General features: G+C 34.3%; 1 protein-coding gene across 1 annotated transcript in view; it reads left to right on the top strand.

Moving 5' to 3' along the window:
- LOC145681917 (uncharacterized) overlaps positions 1 to 18,900 on the top strand; it is a 141,136-nt gene that overhangs the window by 55,598 nt on the left and 66,638 nt on the right. The window contains exon 3 of the mRNA XM_081753519.1: positions 6,664 to 6,736. The gene's annotated coding sequence lies outside the window, so the exon portion shown is untranslated. The remainder of the gene's footprint in view (positions 1 to 6,663; positions 6,737 to 18,900) is intronic.

The following is an 18,900-nucleotide window of genomic DNA, read 5'->3' as shown; positions in this document are numbered from 1 at the left end:
TAAAAAGAAATGTGGTATTGAACATCGGTAATTCCTACACCATAGGTGCCGACTACATGGGTAGGCTTTGGCTCCGAGATTCAAGCATCAGTTTTAATTTTTAATGTGTGCTCATAAAATTAATATTGAAATAACATTTTCATGATATTGACAAAAACTAAGTGCATGTGACCGCAAGTTTGATTTCATGGGTGGATGCTTATACGTTGAATAATTGTGTATCAATATAACTTTTAGCCTCCCAGGATTAAACCATATAACATTATACCACAACAATAAATCTATATTATAAAATTGAAAGTGACTATGTTTCTGACTCCTAATCTCTTGAACCACCCGACCGATCTCGATCAAATTTTCAACATAGATGAAGTTTGGGCCTTGAAGTGTTTTCATCATTTCATTTTGACGGTAATATTTAAGGAAGGGGGAGTTATAAAATAATAAATAAAAACTTATAATTCTTCAACCAAACGACCAATCTCTATCAAATTTTAACATAGATGAGGTTCAAGCCTGGAATATTATTTGTTGGCTCACTTTGACGGAGCAACGTAGGGTAGGAGGAGGAAGGGGAGATATACAAAAATCAATATAAACAAAAATAAAAGTGACTTAATAACTCTTCAACCACCCAACCGATCTCAATCGAATTTTTAACATGTATGAGGTTCAGGACTGAAAAGTTTTATATATATAACTTAATAACTTAATAACTTAATAACTCTTGAAACACCCGACCGATCACGATCAAATTTTCAACAGAGATGGGGAAGGAGAGGATGGAGATATATGTAAAAAAAAAAAAAAAAAAGATAAAAATATAAGTGACTTTCTTTGTGACTTCATCAGTCTTGGAGCAGCCGATCGATCTCAATCAAATTTTCAAAATAGATTAGGTTCGGATTTGGATGATTTTTATCATATCGCTTTGACAGTAGAACTTAGGAGGGGGGAGGTGATGTGAAATGTACAAAACCAAATAAAACGAAATAACTCTTGAACTACCTGACCGATCTCGATCACATTTTCAACATAGACGAGGTTCGGACCTGAGATGGTTTCTGTCATACTTTGACGATGCAGCTTAGGAGAAAGAGAGGGGATCGATATTGAAAAATGATAGAAAATTACCGATATTAGAGTGAAATCTATAGTTTTGGGGGTCGCTGAGATAAAAGAGTCATACTTCCAATGCTGTTTAAATCCAAATTCAGCCTCGTAGCTTAGTGGAGGGGAGGGGATATATATATATATATATATATATATATATATATATATATATAGTGTATTTTCAGAAACAGTGTTCTGGGGGGCACACTTGGTATTCCGGGGGGACACTGCTGATACTATTCTATTTATTATTATATTACAGATTATTATTTTGGTCTTCTCCGAGGGTCACTTTCATATATATATATATAAATGATCGAAAATGACGAATATTAGTGTCGAATCCATAGTTTTCGGGGTCTCTAAGATAAACAGTGACACTTCTGATGCCGTTGAAACCCAAATTCAGCCCCGCGGGAAGAGGAGAGGAGAGGAGTATAAAAGTCATCGAAAATGACAGGTATCAGAGAGCGCTTTAGTAATAGTAAAATGTGACTGACTAACGAAACATATTATTATTATTATTTTTAATAACCCAGTGAAGTGGGTAATTGGTACTAGTAATCCATATTCACAAGTGAGACTGATTTTGTACAGTTATTTCAAATAACTTGCCATTATTTTGTATTTCTAATATAGGTCAAAAGTATTTATATAAATTGAGATTACACAAAAGACATAGACAGTTGAGTCGTTTAAAGTTTTCACTCAAATTATTCTAAAATATTAAGATGTTTGATTATAATAATTGTTATTTTAATTTTTCTCTCTTTTTGGTCAATATTTCTAAACATATCATAATAATCATCATCATAGCTATTCTGCCATTATTGGCAGGTTACTTGCTGCAGCTGATAAGCTTTGATGTATGGTGGTCCTCAGCTAGTCTCTTTGTCTTGACGTAACAATTTTCTGTTTTAATACTTTCTTTCAACTACAGTTTCCTTCGCTCCCTCCCTCTCTTTTCATTCACCATACCCTCTAGAGCAGCGTTTCCCAACCGGTGTGCCGCGGCACACTGGTGTGCCGTGAATGGGCCGCTGGTGTACCGCGAGGAATCGAAACAATTATTAATTTTATAGCAATCAAATTGCAAAAGTTAGGGAAAAATGCGTATTTGTATTTCACATTACTATGAACCTCTACTGTGAATCTACAATTTTAAGTTTCATGCCGGGTTACTGTTCTGTACATTTCTAATGTTGAAAAAAATGGTTATCATTGTTATGACCATTATTGCTTCTTTATTGTTGCAGACTATTTCCTAACTTAAAAAATTAAAATATCATTCAATCCTTTCGACAAAGTACCTACATTTGTGTTTTAAAAGTAAATGAGATTTGTTTGTTCGTTCGTTATTTAGTGATCTCCCTTCTTAGTAAAAGGTTGGATACAGTTTTTAAAAAGAAAGCGTATTTTTAAAAACTTGAGTCTAATATTTCATTGCAATTGTTTTCTATTTTTAAATTAGAATGAAAAATAAGCATATTGATTTACCACGGGGAAAAACCAGTGTTCGAGCTTTCTTCTCTGTGAGAAGATCAATAATCACAGAAAAAATACCACTGTGTTTAATATTTACAAATAATATCTATAAGTGTGCCGCGAGAATCCAAGTAACACCCGTAGTGTGCCGCAAGTTGAAAAAGGTTGGGAAACGCTGCTCTAGAGCCTTTTTATTTCAAGCGTGCCCCTTTTGGCGCTGCTGTTGATGTGTGTTTTTCCGTACCTCCCTCATAAGAAAAGGGCCAAGTTGCTTCGGCCGAAATCTTTCAATTGTTGGATGTGGAAGCGTTGCTACAATGAATTATTTTACGGAATTCGCTGTGGTCTGTCTTGTTAGCCATTCTAAGTAGCCTACGATCTTCACTCGTCAAGACCAAACGACTGAATGACAAATTGGCAACACAGCTGAGGTCATTCACTTCTTTTCACTAAGCAAAGGGAGGGTTTCATCCGTCTCAGGGTAGCAGAGTGGGGCCGAAGTATATTTCGCATATTTTCCGAGGGCATACCTGAGACAGACAGGCTCTAGCACGTCCCTCATAATAGAGTTCCTCCTCAGCCAATATCCCAACCAGTTCCTCTTCCTCCTCTTAGCAATATCTAAAATTCTTCTTTTTTCCCCTACTGCTAATATTTCTAACACCTTCTCATTTGTTTTCCTTTCAACACAGCAAAATCTCTCCTTTTTCTCCATGCCCATGTTTCGAAAGCCTACAATTTTTTCATCGCTTTTGCGTAATGTTCATGTTTCTGCTCCATAGAGTACATATTGCAATCAGTAAAACAAAATCTCAATATTTAATTGGAAGTTAGTTTAATATGTAGATTAGCTAATTGTGGTTGAAGAGAAAAATCTGGCGCCTTTAAAGTGTAAATATAATTTTGCAATTCATACTATTTTAATAACCTGTACCATCTTAATTTTCTCTCATGAGTCTCAGGAGTAGCCTCCCCAGTTTAGAAACCAGTGAAGTACTGGATCTGTTAAAAATTTAAAAATATTTCGAAACGTTGTGATTTATCTTATAAGTAGTGAAGCGTGGACACCCATTGAAAAGATAAGGGTCATCACCTATGTTTTACATATCATCATACTTACACGAAGGTAAATTATATTACATTTAGAAACATACATTGTATTTCCGTTACTATTGGCGCATTATATAATTTATTATCCCTTATATCCAGAGTAAAATTTACCTATGAAAAGCATAAGATTTCTTAAAAGCAAAACTTGCGAGACTCTTGCAAGCAAGACCAAGACCAAGGGTTCCAGTTCAAGACCAAGACCATCCCGGTCTTGGTCTCGGTCTTGCATTTACTCATCACTAAATCCAAGTAAACATGAGTAATTTGTATGAGAAAATACATTGTTGGTGAATCAGTGTAGTGTTTTAATTTTATTACAGCAGTAATATAGTATACCATATTTTTTACTTAAATAAAGTTTTCTACACACTCTTACCGTTCAAATAATGACTTTTGTTTGCAATGCCACGTTTAAGAAAGAAATATAAAATTTATGAATATTTCTTAAAGCTCTCAGAATGTCTGTCTACATTATATATAAGTGCTTAACCCTTTCACGGTATGATACTTTGTGATATTGCTTATTAATCTTACAACCACCTCATCAACTTGAAATTATCATAGGCGACGCCCTAAGTCGTCCACAATAAAGCTATTTTCCGTATGGTAATTATTATTATTATATATTATTTCGGTCCACGTTATTTTAGATTAACGTCTTCTTTTTTCGAGTCAGTAATTTGGTCACCCTATATTTAACCTAATAATGAGGAGATGAAATATGTACAAAATGTAGAAAGAGATACAACATAAAGTGAATTGCACATAAGTGGGTGAGGAGAGTACATGTGCATAGGGAGACAATAAAATGTAGGATGCAATATACATGAGCCAAAATCAATTTATTTTAATATAAGAATAAAATTTGAGATATTGCTGAAGGATAACAAATGAGGCAAAGTGATTTCGTCTTTTCGACAATTCATTTTTGCAGGTAGAAGAGAATCGATATGGTAGCCGAAAACGTACTATTAAACGTGCATATGTAGAAGGAAATTAAAAATCTGTGTAAGGACGAACAAAACAGGAAAGAGTGAAATAAATAATGACAATGCTAATGTAGTTAATATGGAATTAAACATCTAACAGTAAGATGCAACGCAGACAATGTACCATGCCTTCCCGCCATATGCAGCAGCAATATATGTTAAGTAGCAGGATTAGCATGCCTCCTAATCTTCCACTTCAGGCAGAATTACGATATTTTTTATTAATAGTTACCTAAAGAGATGTGAGAAACAGGGTAGGTGGATAAACTACATGATTTTACTATTAGTGTTCAGAGCAAAGTATTTCAACAAATCGAAAAGAAATTTCACTACTCTAACAGCTTAAAAATGTTCAGTATGGCTATATTATTTCACTAGACTCTGCAAAGGTTTGACTACAGTTTCACAAAATGGGGGTGCCATTCACTAACGCGACCTTCGTGTTGATTTTCGGGATTCGGTTAAGTTTACAAAGGTTACCTGCACTGATTATTTTCTTCAAATTGCTTGCTTCCTGATAGTTCAATCAATCAGTAGAATCTGCAAAACCTCTTCACCTGGGTTTGCAGCTTCAATCGTCTGTCGTTGTGTGAATCAGGCTTTCTTCCAATACCCATTTCAATGTGAGCCCTCAAGTGGCCGTCGGGTTTTCCACCAAATTAAAGTTCAAAGCCATTTTGTAGGTGGCCTCTTTTATCTAACATTCATCAGGTTAAACTAAACTCCAATTTACATATACATAAAAGGTACATTTATGAGTCTCTCTTCCCGACTTTTTGGTCACATATTTCTTTCTTCTATACACTGCGCTCACCCTCTTCTGATAAGGTGAGAGCTATACAAATTTATGATACGTTAATTTAAAATCTCCTAATTTTACACTTAAGTGAAAGAATATATTATTTCGCAAGAATTTATTATTATTATTATTGTATTTTTATATATTTCAATATTTTCCTATTTAATTTGTATAAAGCTGTTTCCAACTTCGATCATCACTTGCCCCAAGATGGCGGTTCTGCGCTTTAATAAGCAGCAGAGCGTAACATTAGGTAAGAATCAATGTATGTATTCCACTTATTTATTTATTTTCACTTCTAATGAAATTCGTATCATTTATTATTAAGGAAAGCTAAGTACATCATATTACTAATATAAGGAGTGCCCAAACTCCGTTTTAAAACCGAAAGTTTTAAGTTCACATGTAATATACATGGGAATGATGGCATTTGATTACATTCTGCCGGCATTGCGAGTAGGTTGAATAGATGATAAGCATTCCCTTTTCTGTGCTTCTAAAATTGAATCATTAATTATTATACAACCCATAAAGTTTAGAACAAATTAAAATCGTAATAATTAATACTTTATAGCATTTTGATAATGAAATATAATTGTGCAAAGTAAGAAACTTAGCAAGGCAAAATACACTGCCCGCAATGTAACTACACAGAAAGTGATCTACTCAAATTTAAAATGAAATTTAATAATCTATTAACTTGCACGGAACTAGAATAAGGTCACCAGTGCCATTATGCATCTTAACACATAACGGGTGCCATACAGTGCATTCGGCAAACTTTAGAGCACCTCGAAGATGTAAACCGATTCTATTTTTTGTTTGACTCCTTTTCAACCTACACAATTCGCAAATTTTCTGCAGTATTACAACTTGATTTTTTTCGTTTTTTCTGTAAATCATAGTGTACTAACTCGATGCAACTGTTCTTTGGAAGTGCATCTGGTTCCACGCCTTTTCTGCTTGTCATAATTCAGTAGTGTAATAAGATACTTGAGTTTGAAATTCTTAGAACGATGAAAGGTTTGGTTCATCCAGTAAGAATTATATAATTTTATACGGAAATGAGTAAAATGCGTTTAATTTAATTCAATTTGGTAAAAGAAGTTACAAGAACATAATATCTACTTTTATTCAATTTAGAAATTCTATTATATTATGTTTCAGGGAGACAAGAAATAACGTAGAACGAGTACTGCCCTCTCCAGCCCGTCCTTGGTTACGAGCCTGTCACTAAAAGGTAAAATTTATCAATAGATAGAACAAAATTAGAACTGTTAGGCAAGTGACATTAGTATCAATTATATTTCTTAAAACACTTGTACATCAAAGCACTAAATACTTGTTATGTGTATGGAATTAATAGTCAACGGATAATAGTTAATAGTCTGTGAAGAAAAGAGTTTGCGGGTTCGCGACGTGACAGCTCATTAAGCAGTTACTCATCTCTGTTGCGAAGGTCCCTAGTTCGAGGTTAGCTTCAGCTCAGTAAGCTTTGCAGTGGACTAACATCGCGTATATGAATTTACTTGGGGTTCTTTCGTTTCTTCCTACTTTCTTCATTCCACTATTTTGTTCATTATCACCACCACCGTCTCCCTTACCCTTTGTTCACAAACGTGGATGTATAATGTATACATGGATATATGCATATGTATGAACTACTCCAAAAATGCATTCCCACTTGCAATTCTCCCTTTTCTGCAATAGTAGGCAACCCGCAAAAAAGGATCAAAGGCGTTGTACCAGACCTCAATTTTGTTTCAAATATATCAATGTGGCAAACTACAAATAAGAGAATAAAATAAATAGTTAAGAATGAATGTTTTATTATCCTGAGGGCAATGGATGACATAAAATGTAACAAAATGATCTTCATTGTCTGTCCATGGAGAGACATAGATATAAGAGGAAAGCAGTTTCTATCCCTTTTCAAAAAAAGTCTGGTAAAAAAAGAAAAAGGTTACCTAAAGTAAAGCTTAATATAAAAGCCTAACAGCACAAAAAAAACAACATCCAAACGGAACGGAAAGAGAGATAAACACAGAATGAGGGACACCATTGGCGTAGTAAACTTTTAGGTCTGCCTTGCAAAATAAAGATATGAGACCCTAGTTGTAAATTCAATAATATATAATAATAATATTAATAATAATAGTTGCTATAATAATAATAATAATAATAATAATAATAATAATAATAATAATAATAATAATAATAATTATTATTATTATTATTATTATTATTATTATAAAAAACCCATTTCCTTTTGAAATTTTTTGACTCCGCCTAAGAGCATGTGTCTATATATCGTTTATTTGTGCACTTTTTGCCAATGAGTGGTTCCAAAGGCCAAAAGGGATGGAAATCTCCGAGAGGAAAAAAAAACTTTCTTATGATAAATTCTAGGGCAAAGTTCGTGGAACTTGCTTTTGACAGGTACATTTTTCTTTCTTTCTTCTCGGAAAAAGAAAAGTTCTGGCGTCTAAGAAATTACAGTATATAAAACTGCAAATTTGCAAGGGGATTTGTTTACATTGCAATTTGTGGTAATAAAGTAATTGTCATTAGAAGACATTATTGTAAAAATTAAGTTTTGCTTCATGGCTTTATTGTAAAAATTAAATTTTATTTCATTATTCATCGCAAGTCTTAGGGACCTCCTATAACTCTACCCCCTAATATCGATATCGAAAATTTAAGATGTTGATATATCGATGTCGATGTATTTGCGATGCCGAATGCTGATATATGTCAATATCGATATTCACGATATCGATATATCGACATAACGCACAGGCCTACTTCCGAGAAATTATGCTTGAAATATACTGGAATAAACAATCAAAATTTAAATATTTTCTTCTATTTCCCTATCCAACGATGAGGGGAAAGGGGACGAACCCGAATAAAAATTTTAAGGCAAAAAATTTTGTTCAAATATAAGTAGTTATACTTCTCCACACAGCCAAGCATATCCTGTGGATATCCTATTTTGATTCCTCATAGCCTTTCTTCATCTCGGTATGAGGATTATCCTGGGAATATTCTTTTCGTGTACATTAGGATATCCTTTGGCTGTGTTGGTCTCTGTCAGTTCGTGAAACGGAATATATGAAAACGAAAATAAGGGAGTCTTGTCGTAGCAAGTTTTTGCATTATACAATTTAGCCAAAAATATTACCTTGTTAATAGAATATTATTACTGTATTTTACTTTTTACTTCTGTTTTTGATTGTCATTACAAATCAGCGACAGTACACTTACTTTACATACTATAACAATAAACTATAATTTTTCACAAGTACGCAAACCAGAACATGAAATTCCTGTGACATTAAAGAGAAATGTTTTACAAAATAATGTTCATTGTCTTTATTTCTATCAATACTTTTGCCACAGATTCAGTGCTACTAGACGAATAGAAATATAAATCAGAGATGTTACTCCTTTGTTCTATCACAAGGAGAAAGAAGACTTTGGTCAATAAACTTCGGGACCATTTTTCGCGAGTTGTTAGTACACATTTAAAGTGTTAATATTACAAACTGGGAGAGTGCAATAGCCAAAAATAACGGAGATAAAGCGTCTTTAAATTTTCGATTCGCCGCATATATCGTACTAAGCGTAAAATTATTAAGTTACGACATGCAAGAGGGAGGAGTATCAGCGAATCACCTGCTAAGTGGCCCGGGTTCAATTCCCACTTGAGTCAACTTTTTTAGTTTTTTGCTTTAACCAACAAACTAGCCATTTGTGACTGTAAGTAAAATATTAAATCACCATATGTTTATAATGAATCAACAACAGAAATATCCAAATAAGTTGTAAAACCTTTCGATATTCCATCTTAATTAGCAACAAAATGTAATCTATTCCGTAAATGTATATATATGACGAGTTATATCATGGTTACAACAATCGTTATGTAAGAAAATGTTCTTGAAGCTTCGAGTGTATATATTTGTGGACAGTGTGCCAATTACGAGGGTTATGAGGGGGAAATCCCCTTTAGTAATACTTTATGTTGCTATAAAAATTAGATTTCCTCCTTATCCCGCTTCTAATTCGCACACTGTCCACAGATATAGACACGAAGCTAAAGAACATTTTTTTATACAACGACCTTGCTAACCAATATATAACTCGTGAAATCAATTTCCTTGTCAGATTAAAAGACTTCTGCATATTCCTGAGATTTTCAATTTTTTTAAATATAAGTCCCCTATCCCAGGCTAATTCTGGTTACCGGGGTTTCGAAGTAATTGGTATCCGAAAGTGTAAAGTTTGTCCAAAATCAAATTTTGACAGCTTGTTAAAAGAGATTTCAGATTTCATGCTTACAGAAACACTTCTGGTTGACTCTATTCATGAACTTATATATTTACAGTATATATTTCTGAAGTACTATTACTGAACTTATATATTTACAATTATTGAGAAATGAATAATTATTTTTAAACATAAAAGATCGTTACAGTACAGTAGAATGCAGCAACAGACGCATAAAAATGGAAAGGAAATGAAAATGTTGTTCATTTGTAGACACGTTCAAATCGAATGTGAATAATAAATGCTTATACATTCATACTCTTGTGCGGCATATTTCGAAGACATGATCACTGTTCCTACTTTCTAGGGATGGGCATAGGCAACTTGGAGTGAATTTTATTTGAAACTTGAATCGAATCGAACACTTTTCAACAACTGAAGTGAAGTCCATTAAAAGATAGAGCACTCTCTGTATGTTGTTTTAAATACTCTGGAAGAATATGAATCATAAAAGTACAAATAATCGTACAGGACTTGAACGTCCATTGCACTGCAATTATATCATGAATAATAATACCAGAACAAGAAGAAAATTAAAAAAGATTTTTCCCTTCTTTCAATTTTCTATCTTAGTTTCTGTCTCTTTCATATATCGTCCTATCTTTCTTCCTTTCCATTATAACACAGCGAATAAACATGAAAGATGACCTATTTTATTTCTGCAAATACTAAAAGGTAGTGTATTTGTTAATTGTTTGACTACTGACCTCGGTGGTCGAGATGTCTAGGAGGCAGAATGTTATTCACGAGGTTCCCGGTTTGAGTTTCGAAGAAGCATGTATTCTGGTTTGATCAAAAAGTGGTTTAAAATTAACGTGGGCCAGCCGTACGCGTTCAAAACCGTTCGGCCCAGTTTGGAGTTTGACTACGGCTGACACATTTCACCATGCACATTTCTGCCTTGATAGTAAGTAAATATTGATATTCATGCACACAAGACAAGATTTTGAGAGATTGTACTTTCATAAGAATTTTTTTCCTCTCGTTATCTAGACAGGAAGAGATGCTAGAATTGTCTCCTCTCGTGAACAACATTTAAACTGTTCGACATTACTGTTTATAATGATCATAACTTTTGTTTTCCAACTAATCAGATGATGATTTCAAAACCAGTTAAAACGAGATGCACGGACGAACTAAATATGAAACTCGATTCAATTCCAAATTTCACCTCAAAAACAATGAATTGGCTCGCAACTCGAATCGGGTAAATTATGTCCAACTCGGCTCGTACTCATCCATGGTAGAAATAAGATAAGGTAAACCCACGCGCAGCCTAGTGACGAACAGTGGGAATATTCCCGGTGGGAAGGAATTTAAAAATGGGAATATTCCCGGGTTTTTCCTGGCCTATAAATTCCCGGGAAGGAATTTATTTCCATCTCTTTACTTTATCTTCCAAATTATAAGAACCATATGAGTTACAACTTTCTTTTAGTATATTATGATTTACTTCTAGGTTTTAAATAATTTGGAAGTTAGAACATTTAAAATTGCTTCACTGTAGTTTATATAATTAATAATATGATTTTTTAAATTCCATCTCCATTTACCCTAAAAAGTATGGTATTTTTTAGTATTGGGGGGCCAAAATCAGTGAAAATAGGATGATTTACGTAAGAAATGAGTTGATAGTGATGTTCAAGTAGTCAAGAAAGTATCGAACACCATTTTCTTTAGGGCAGTAGGGAATTTGTACAAACCGTAAAAGTAATTGGAAGTGATTTAAGTGAGAAGAGAAAGTGAATTGTTGGTAACGAAGATAGAAAACAACGTGCCCTGCAGGGCTCTAACCCGCTAACGTTCGCTCTGGAATGCTGTCTGAATTTAATGTTGGTAACGTAATTTAACGAATTAAGCCATAAAACAACCACATCGGAATAGAATATCGCAAAAAAGTAGGTGCAAAATCTGGCCCCTCAAAGCTAAACAATAGCCAAAAGTAGCAAGCTAATTTACAAATGATGAGAAGGATCCATTTTGTAAAGTAATGTAGAATTATGTAGAAATAGAGATGAACTACTATTAATAAACCCTGAACCACCGTTAATAATAGACGTCGGTCTGTCTCCTCTCTCTGACTCGAATTTCTGAAGAGGTACTCGGACTTCTTTTACATGTTAATTAACGCATGAAATTTCGAGAAATGGGCAGGAAAAAATGTCGTGTGTGGAAATGTTACATGCAAAATTATAAAGATAGGAAAGTATCTTGCAAATATTGTGAACATACATATTTATGCGGAAATATTGACGAAATGGAGGGGCATGTGTCTTCTGGCAGTTACCCAACCTAATTTGTTTATAACATTTAAAAATTTAATATGTTTATAATATCAGTAGTAGAGTCAAGTTTAGAAAATCCACTTACATGTAAATTTGAACTGTTTAGTGGTTTAAAAGTATGTGGAGTTACTATACCATTCTTGAAACATATTTACTTTCATAGAACATATTGTAAATAAATATACATTTATCGTACTCTCTAAATAATAAAATATTAATAAAATAACATAACATCGTTCAGAATATACATTTTAAAGACTCCTCTGGGGACAACAGTAATAATATACTGTGATATAAAAACGAATTTAACTTTGAAGTTATAATGTAGTAATAAAATGCAATTTTCTTTGTGATTGTACATAAATTCCCGGAAAATTCCCATTTTTGGGAATCTTCCCGGGAATCTTCCCGAAAAATATCTTCCCGGGAATTTACCCATCACTAGCGCAGCCTCTCCGTTCGCGTGACGTCATATTGGACACCAAATCACTGACCCTCCGTGCAAGGTACTATTGTCGCTCCCTCTCAATTGACAGGTTGCTAGTTGTATTTCTATTCAAGATTTTCTACGTTTTCTTTGTTTTTAACATTTGGTTAATTTGTTATACGCTGTCGTGTATGATATTTTCTATGTATAAATATTGTATTTTGTACTGTACAACTCATCTGTATTTGTTACATTGACTCTAAAAGCTTTAACAATACCCTCATGTGCTGTATATGGCTGTAAAATGAACACAATAGAAAAGTTGGTGAAGAGAATGCCGAGTTCCATTTATTTCCAAAGCAGGAGGATTTAAGCAATTGTAAGAATTTTACCAAATGAATGAATATATTGTATACAATATATGTGTTCTTTGCAACTACCACTTTAAATACTGCTTTTTTCATTAATTTGCTTATTATGTATCTCTCTACATAAAAGAACAAGTCCTCATAAGTCGAAATCCCTTAACGTTATTGCCATGAAAATTGGTGTTTAGGTTTTTAATTTAAAATAATTAAATTTAAAACATTTAAAGATATGTTTCTGCGTTTCGTAATGTTTCATTAAAAAAGGGGTTAGGGTTGTAATTAGTAAAATAAAATGTCCAGTTCCCAAAATCCCTCTAGAGTATAAACATCTTAATTAATTATGTATTTCAGCGTGTTTTGATATTACCGTTAAAAAGAAAAAAAGGACGGGAAGAAAATAGTAGCGTGTTGCAATTGAAGCGATTAGAAGGTAAAGGTGGTAGGTAACAAATTGTACAATGCGGGAAAATTGACTTTCACAACTATGTCCGTTAACATACACCCTTCATCGTTTCCAAATCTCTTCACTGGGTCGAGAACTCACTAAATGATGTGTTATGTGGCATGACTAACATATGACACGTGCATGAACCGCCAGGATTCATCGTTTCGAAGAATGTAACAACATTCTAAGCGCTTCAATTGTTATTATAAGATAACCATATCTCAAAATCCCTTAAGATTAGAGTTCTTAGGGATATGAGAAGTGAGAAACCGTGGGAAAGGCAAATGCAGGGGTCTGGTGGTGAAGTTCCCGGGTAACCGAAGGCTAGTTATCCAATAAAAGATCTGAATGAGCTAACTTTATTTTTCTACATGCAGGTTTCTGGGTATTTGTTTGTGAAGCTCCAAGTTAATCACGCAAATTTAATGCATATGCACTTATTTTCTAATATTCAGCAGTGGTTTATAAGAGAGTATTTTGGAATCTAAATTTATGTTTAAATTCATGTTTTTCTTATCATTTATGTCAACTTTATTTGTTTTATCAGGATAATAGAAGACAATTTATTCGAATATTTTCATAGCTGTGGCTTTTGTTGTGAAATAATTTTAATCTTAATCAACTCCCTTTAATATGTTATTTGTTTCATCTTTTCTAATAATCCTATTATTTCTAAATTTATTTGTTTAGATCAAGCAGGAAAAAAGAAATAAGTATTGTTCCTTTCATTTTGATTTAGAATCAAAGTTCAACAATATGAAGAAATAATTGTTCTTGACAAGGAAATTAAGTCAAGATAGTTTAAAAAAGTTTTTTCCTTATATCAAAGCCATGGGTTTGAGTAATGATCATCCGGATTCTCTAGGATTTAAGTACAGACTAAGAGGATATATAATGAGAAAGCATTGTGCTGCTTTATTTACTCACGGTAAAAATGTAAAACCTATCAAAGAATCTTATACGCAGCAGGAAACAGTAAGATTTACATTAATTGAAGTACTTGAAAACCTTCATACTGTATGATGAATTATGTACAACAGTGCAACTCTTGATGTATATTTTACCAGGAAATGAAAATGAAAATGAAGATCAAATATGCTCATTAAATAAGCATGACCTTGAAGAATAGTCTTGAATTTATAGCTGGGCGGGTAGGTTTCAAATTTAAAATCAAATATTCACAGCTCCTTGTCGAAGAACCTGCTGCAATACAACTGGACAAAATTAATCTCAAAAAGAGGATTGACATTTCTATCAAAGGAACATTTGGACACAATCAAACTAGCTAACAAATATTTTCTTGAATATCTCCAAAAATAATTAGAATTCATCTGGGAAGAAAAGGGGTATCATTAGAAAATTAACATGTATAATGAAAAATGAATTTGATAATAAGTGTGAACCGAAAGTTTCAACATATTTTATCCGATTAGAATATGCATAAAAATAAATGAACTAAACAAGGAACTGAAAACCTCTTCCCACAAAATAATATTTTACAAGAAAATGAAGAAAGTGGTGAAGTGAGAGAATTAAGAGTTCAGTAAAGAAAATTCTGTGGCAAATGCAAGTGGATTAGTCCTACTGAAGATACCATTTAAGAAAAAGAAAACAGACGGACAATACTTCTCAAGTTGTAGGCAAAACTTGTCTATATACATAGATGAAAGTTAGATCCTTTTGGATGTAATAAGAGTATATTGAAATACTTGATTTACCCTACTTTTCTTTTTATGTGCAATTTTAAAAAATAAAATATACTTCCATGAGGGAATAAAATTCCAGTAATATAATAAGCATCTAAATCAGGAATAGCAAATAGACACCTTGAAGTCAAGAGAAAACAGTAATTTCGCATTGAGATTCCAAAGAGAATATACGGGAGCAAGCAGACAACAACGCGACTCCTTTCCCGAGCGTGTGTCGAAGGTGACGTCATTGCGCGAGTAGGACGCAAACGCGTTCGCTGATGGACTTACGTTGTCTGATTTCTACGATGGTCCTCATCCTTACTGCTTTCAGATGTTCTGACTTTGCAACCTGCAAATGTGACAGGCTTTATTGGTCGTGGAGAGAAGTATTATATGGTAGAGATCTGCAGAATATTGATACTATGTGTATAGCTATGGCAGCTAGTGGCACACAGAATAGAGACAAGGCAGCAACTGTTTTTTTTAGCTAGATCCGAAACGAGCTTAGGAGAATAGCAATACTATAAGAAACAATATGATTTCACATTCTTCTAAGCACATTGTGTGCTGTACATGATGATGGTATATATAAAACTCGCTTATTGCTATATTTCTGCTTGCTTGATTAATTAAGCAAGCATTTTCTGCGCATCACAGCAACACCTCAAAATCACTCGCAGTCGCCTTCTTCTTAGTGTATTGGTAAGGAAACAAGTTTTAACTTTCCGAGTGCTCACTTCGTAGTGTTGGCAGTTCGAGTCTTATCCAAATCATTCAACATTGTTTATAGTCCCTTTTTGCCTTTGGAACCGCTCATTGACAAAAATAACGTACGTGAGCGCTATATGCACACATGCTCTTAGGGCGAGTCAGATATTTTGAAAACGAAATGAGTTTTATTATTATTATTATTATTATTATTATTATTATTATTATTATTGATAACTAGGGTCCCATCTGTTTAACATGCATGTCAGACCTGAAAGTCTTATACGCCTACGGTGTCCCTCTGAGTTTGTCTCTCTTTCGGTTTCGTGTGGATGTTTGTTTTTGTGCTGTTAGTTTTTCATATTAAGTCTTTACATTATGCAACCTTTCTGTTTTTTATCATATCTTTTTTTCGAAAAAGGAGAGAAACTGCTCTCCTCTGATGTCTATTTCTTATCATTCATCGTGTTTGAACTGCTCAAATAAGATCATTTTGTAACTTTTTATGTCATCCATTGCCGTCACTATTATAAAAGCGTCATTTTTAAGACTATTTTTTCTCTCTTATTTTCTGTTTACACTGATATATTTGTAACAAAATTGAGGTTTGGTCCAACGCCTTTCTAATTCTCAACCACCCGAACGACACTGTATTGGGTTGGCTACCATTGCAGGAACGGGTGAATTACAGGTGGGAATGCACTTTTGGAGTGGTGTATACAATGTATATGTATGAGTATGTACAGGCCCGTGCTGGGTCACTAACGAGGGCGGTGGACAAGTCTACTACAAGGGCGCCCATACAAACGTGAATATATATATATATATATATATATATATACATGTGTGTGTGTGTGTGTGTGTGTGTAACTTAATTAATATACTAAACGTCGGGAGGTGATTCCTGACACTGGAGATAAAACGAAAAGTATACACCAACCTAGCTGTAGAAATGCCTCTGAGCTATGATCATCCGAAAAGTTTCGAGAAAATGCAACAGCAGCCATACTCTTGAACAAAATGTCGGATGTAAATCGTGCAAAAGGGAATATCTATTATTTTTAATCGTAGATTCCATTAGTGTACAATCGGATGTAGTGCAGTGGCGACGCAGGGGTGACTCCCAAAGAAATTGGAGTATTCCTTCGACTATTTTACGAAACGTTGGATGAGGGCAATGAACAACAATCAAGTACAAAATTTCAACAATCAAACATAGTACATTTTCAAATTAGAACACTTAGAATTCGAAAGAAAGAGAGATACACATGTGTGATTGATCTATTTCGTCTCAGCACGGAACAAACTCTAGGGAGAATAATATAAGCGGAAAGAAGTCTTTAACTATCACAGTTATATCTTCTAGGCTATTGATAACGGATGTTAAATGAACGGCTTTCTGTCCAAGTTAGAAGTATGTAAAAATAATAAAAAAAATAACTTTGAACCAGATTAGGGTTATAACAACAGTCAGGCAGCAAAGATCATGTATGATGATATGAACGACAGTACAAGTGATTCTTGACATGATAACAGTGATTTCCACATAATTATGTGAATAAATTTAAACAAAAGTAAGCTGCATTAAAAGGTTTGCTCCTCGTAATACTTAATTCCGTGGAAGATAATTCCGAGTACAGAAGGAATGAAACTCGACGAAACACAAGCTCTTGCGCGTGTTGCACAATGATACAAAGAAATACAGAACTACCGATTTATTCTGTTTTCTAGAAAGGAGGATAACTGTGAAACACTCAGAAGACATTGGGGAAACAAATTTTTCCGCGTGCGGTCAAACACACCTGAAATTTTGGAGGTGACTGCCGCAGCTATGTTAACTCGAGCAAAAAGTTCTTCGGCTGTCGTGGATAGTGTTTCATACAAAAAGCGTTTCATAACCCCCAAATAAAAAATCAAGGAACGTGAGGTAGGGTGAAAGAGGTGGTCATAACTCAGGTCAATCTCTCAAAATCCAACTATCTGGGAATGTTTCATTTAAGTAGGTGTGCATATTCTTGTCAAAATGTGCAGGTACACTGTCATGTTGGAATCACATCTGCTGTCTCATGATCAAGGACACATGTTTCAACAATTTTGGGAGAGAACATTATGTAAAAAAAATATACGTACTCCCACACAGGCAGGCTGGTAATAAATAAGGTTCTACCACAAAATTATCCACCATATTTCACCGAGCGCCCACACTAAATCTTTGCTGATCGTTCACTACAGTTGCATGTGGATTTTTATGCCATACACATGGCTACTGCTAGTTTCAGGACAGTCTTTGATCATTCTCAGTACGCTGTCTTCAAATTCAACTGTCCACATGGTGCAATTTCCTCCGATTTCACATAGGGGAAGTTAAAGAGACCCTATCTCCCGAAGTTGAATATGGAGGCGTGGAAAAAAAGTAGAGGGACAGTTACTCTCCTGTGAGGGCGACGGTTACGATATAAACGCCTGGGCTCTGTGATATTTCCCCATACCTCTCCATAAATGAGGTGCATATCTGCCAGCTCGTGGACAGGGTAATCTGCCATTGCGCAGGCACATACAAATTAACAAAATTAATTTTACTTAAATACCAACGTCTACAGTTTTACACAACCGTGAATACCTGGACACAGTGCTGTAGTCTTAAAATTTTCAGAGGTTATATGCTGTTTTGAGATCATGTATGATTGTCATAAAAGACAGAAAAAAATTTTGATGAACGATGTAAAACGTACATATTAATTCAATTCAAAAATATAAAGGATACGTTACTGTTTTATTGTCTTAAAGCATTTTATGCTATTTTCTTGATGACACTTCCTACTTAAAACACCAATTCTCAAGACTCCCATCAACCATTCACGGCATCATTCCATCCACTCCTGCTGAGTGGAAGTGCACTTCACTCCTCCGTCCCAAGACTCTGGGTCCGGACGTCTTAAAACCACAAATTCATTTATCATAAACATGCAATAGCAAGGTTGGCATTAAAAAAGCACTCCACTGTGCTCGATGGTAGGTTTTAAATGGCGGGTGATCGCCCCGGCACAACCCCGAATCTGGAAGACCAGTGGCTTGCAGTGACTGCCTGTAGTTCCGAAAATCTGGGCGATGGGGCGATCCCGATGCCAGGTTATCATTGCAATAATTA

Source organism: Thermobia domestica, chromosome 3 (assembly GCF_964235325.1).
Source record: "Thermobia domestica chromosome 3, izTheDome1.hap1.1, whole genome shotgun sequence".
Classification (NCBI taxonomy): domain Eukaryota; kingdom Metazoa; phylum Arthropoda; class Insecta; order Zygentoma; family Lepismatidae; genus Thermobia; species Thermobia domestica.
The sequence above is the reverse complement of the archived record's forward strand: the minus strand, read 5'-3'. Positions and strand labels throughout refer to the sequence as shown.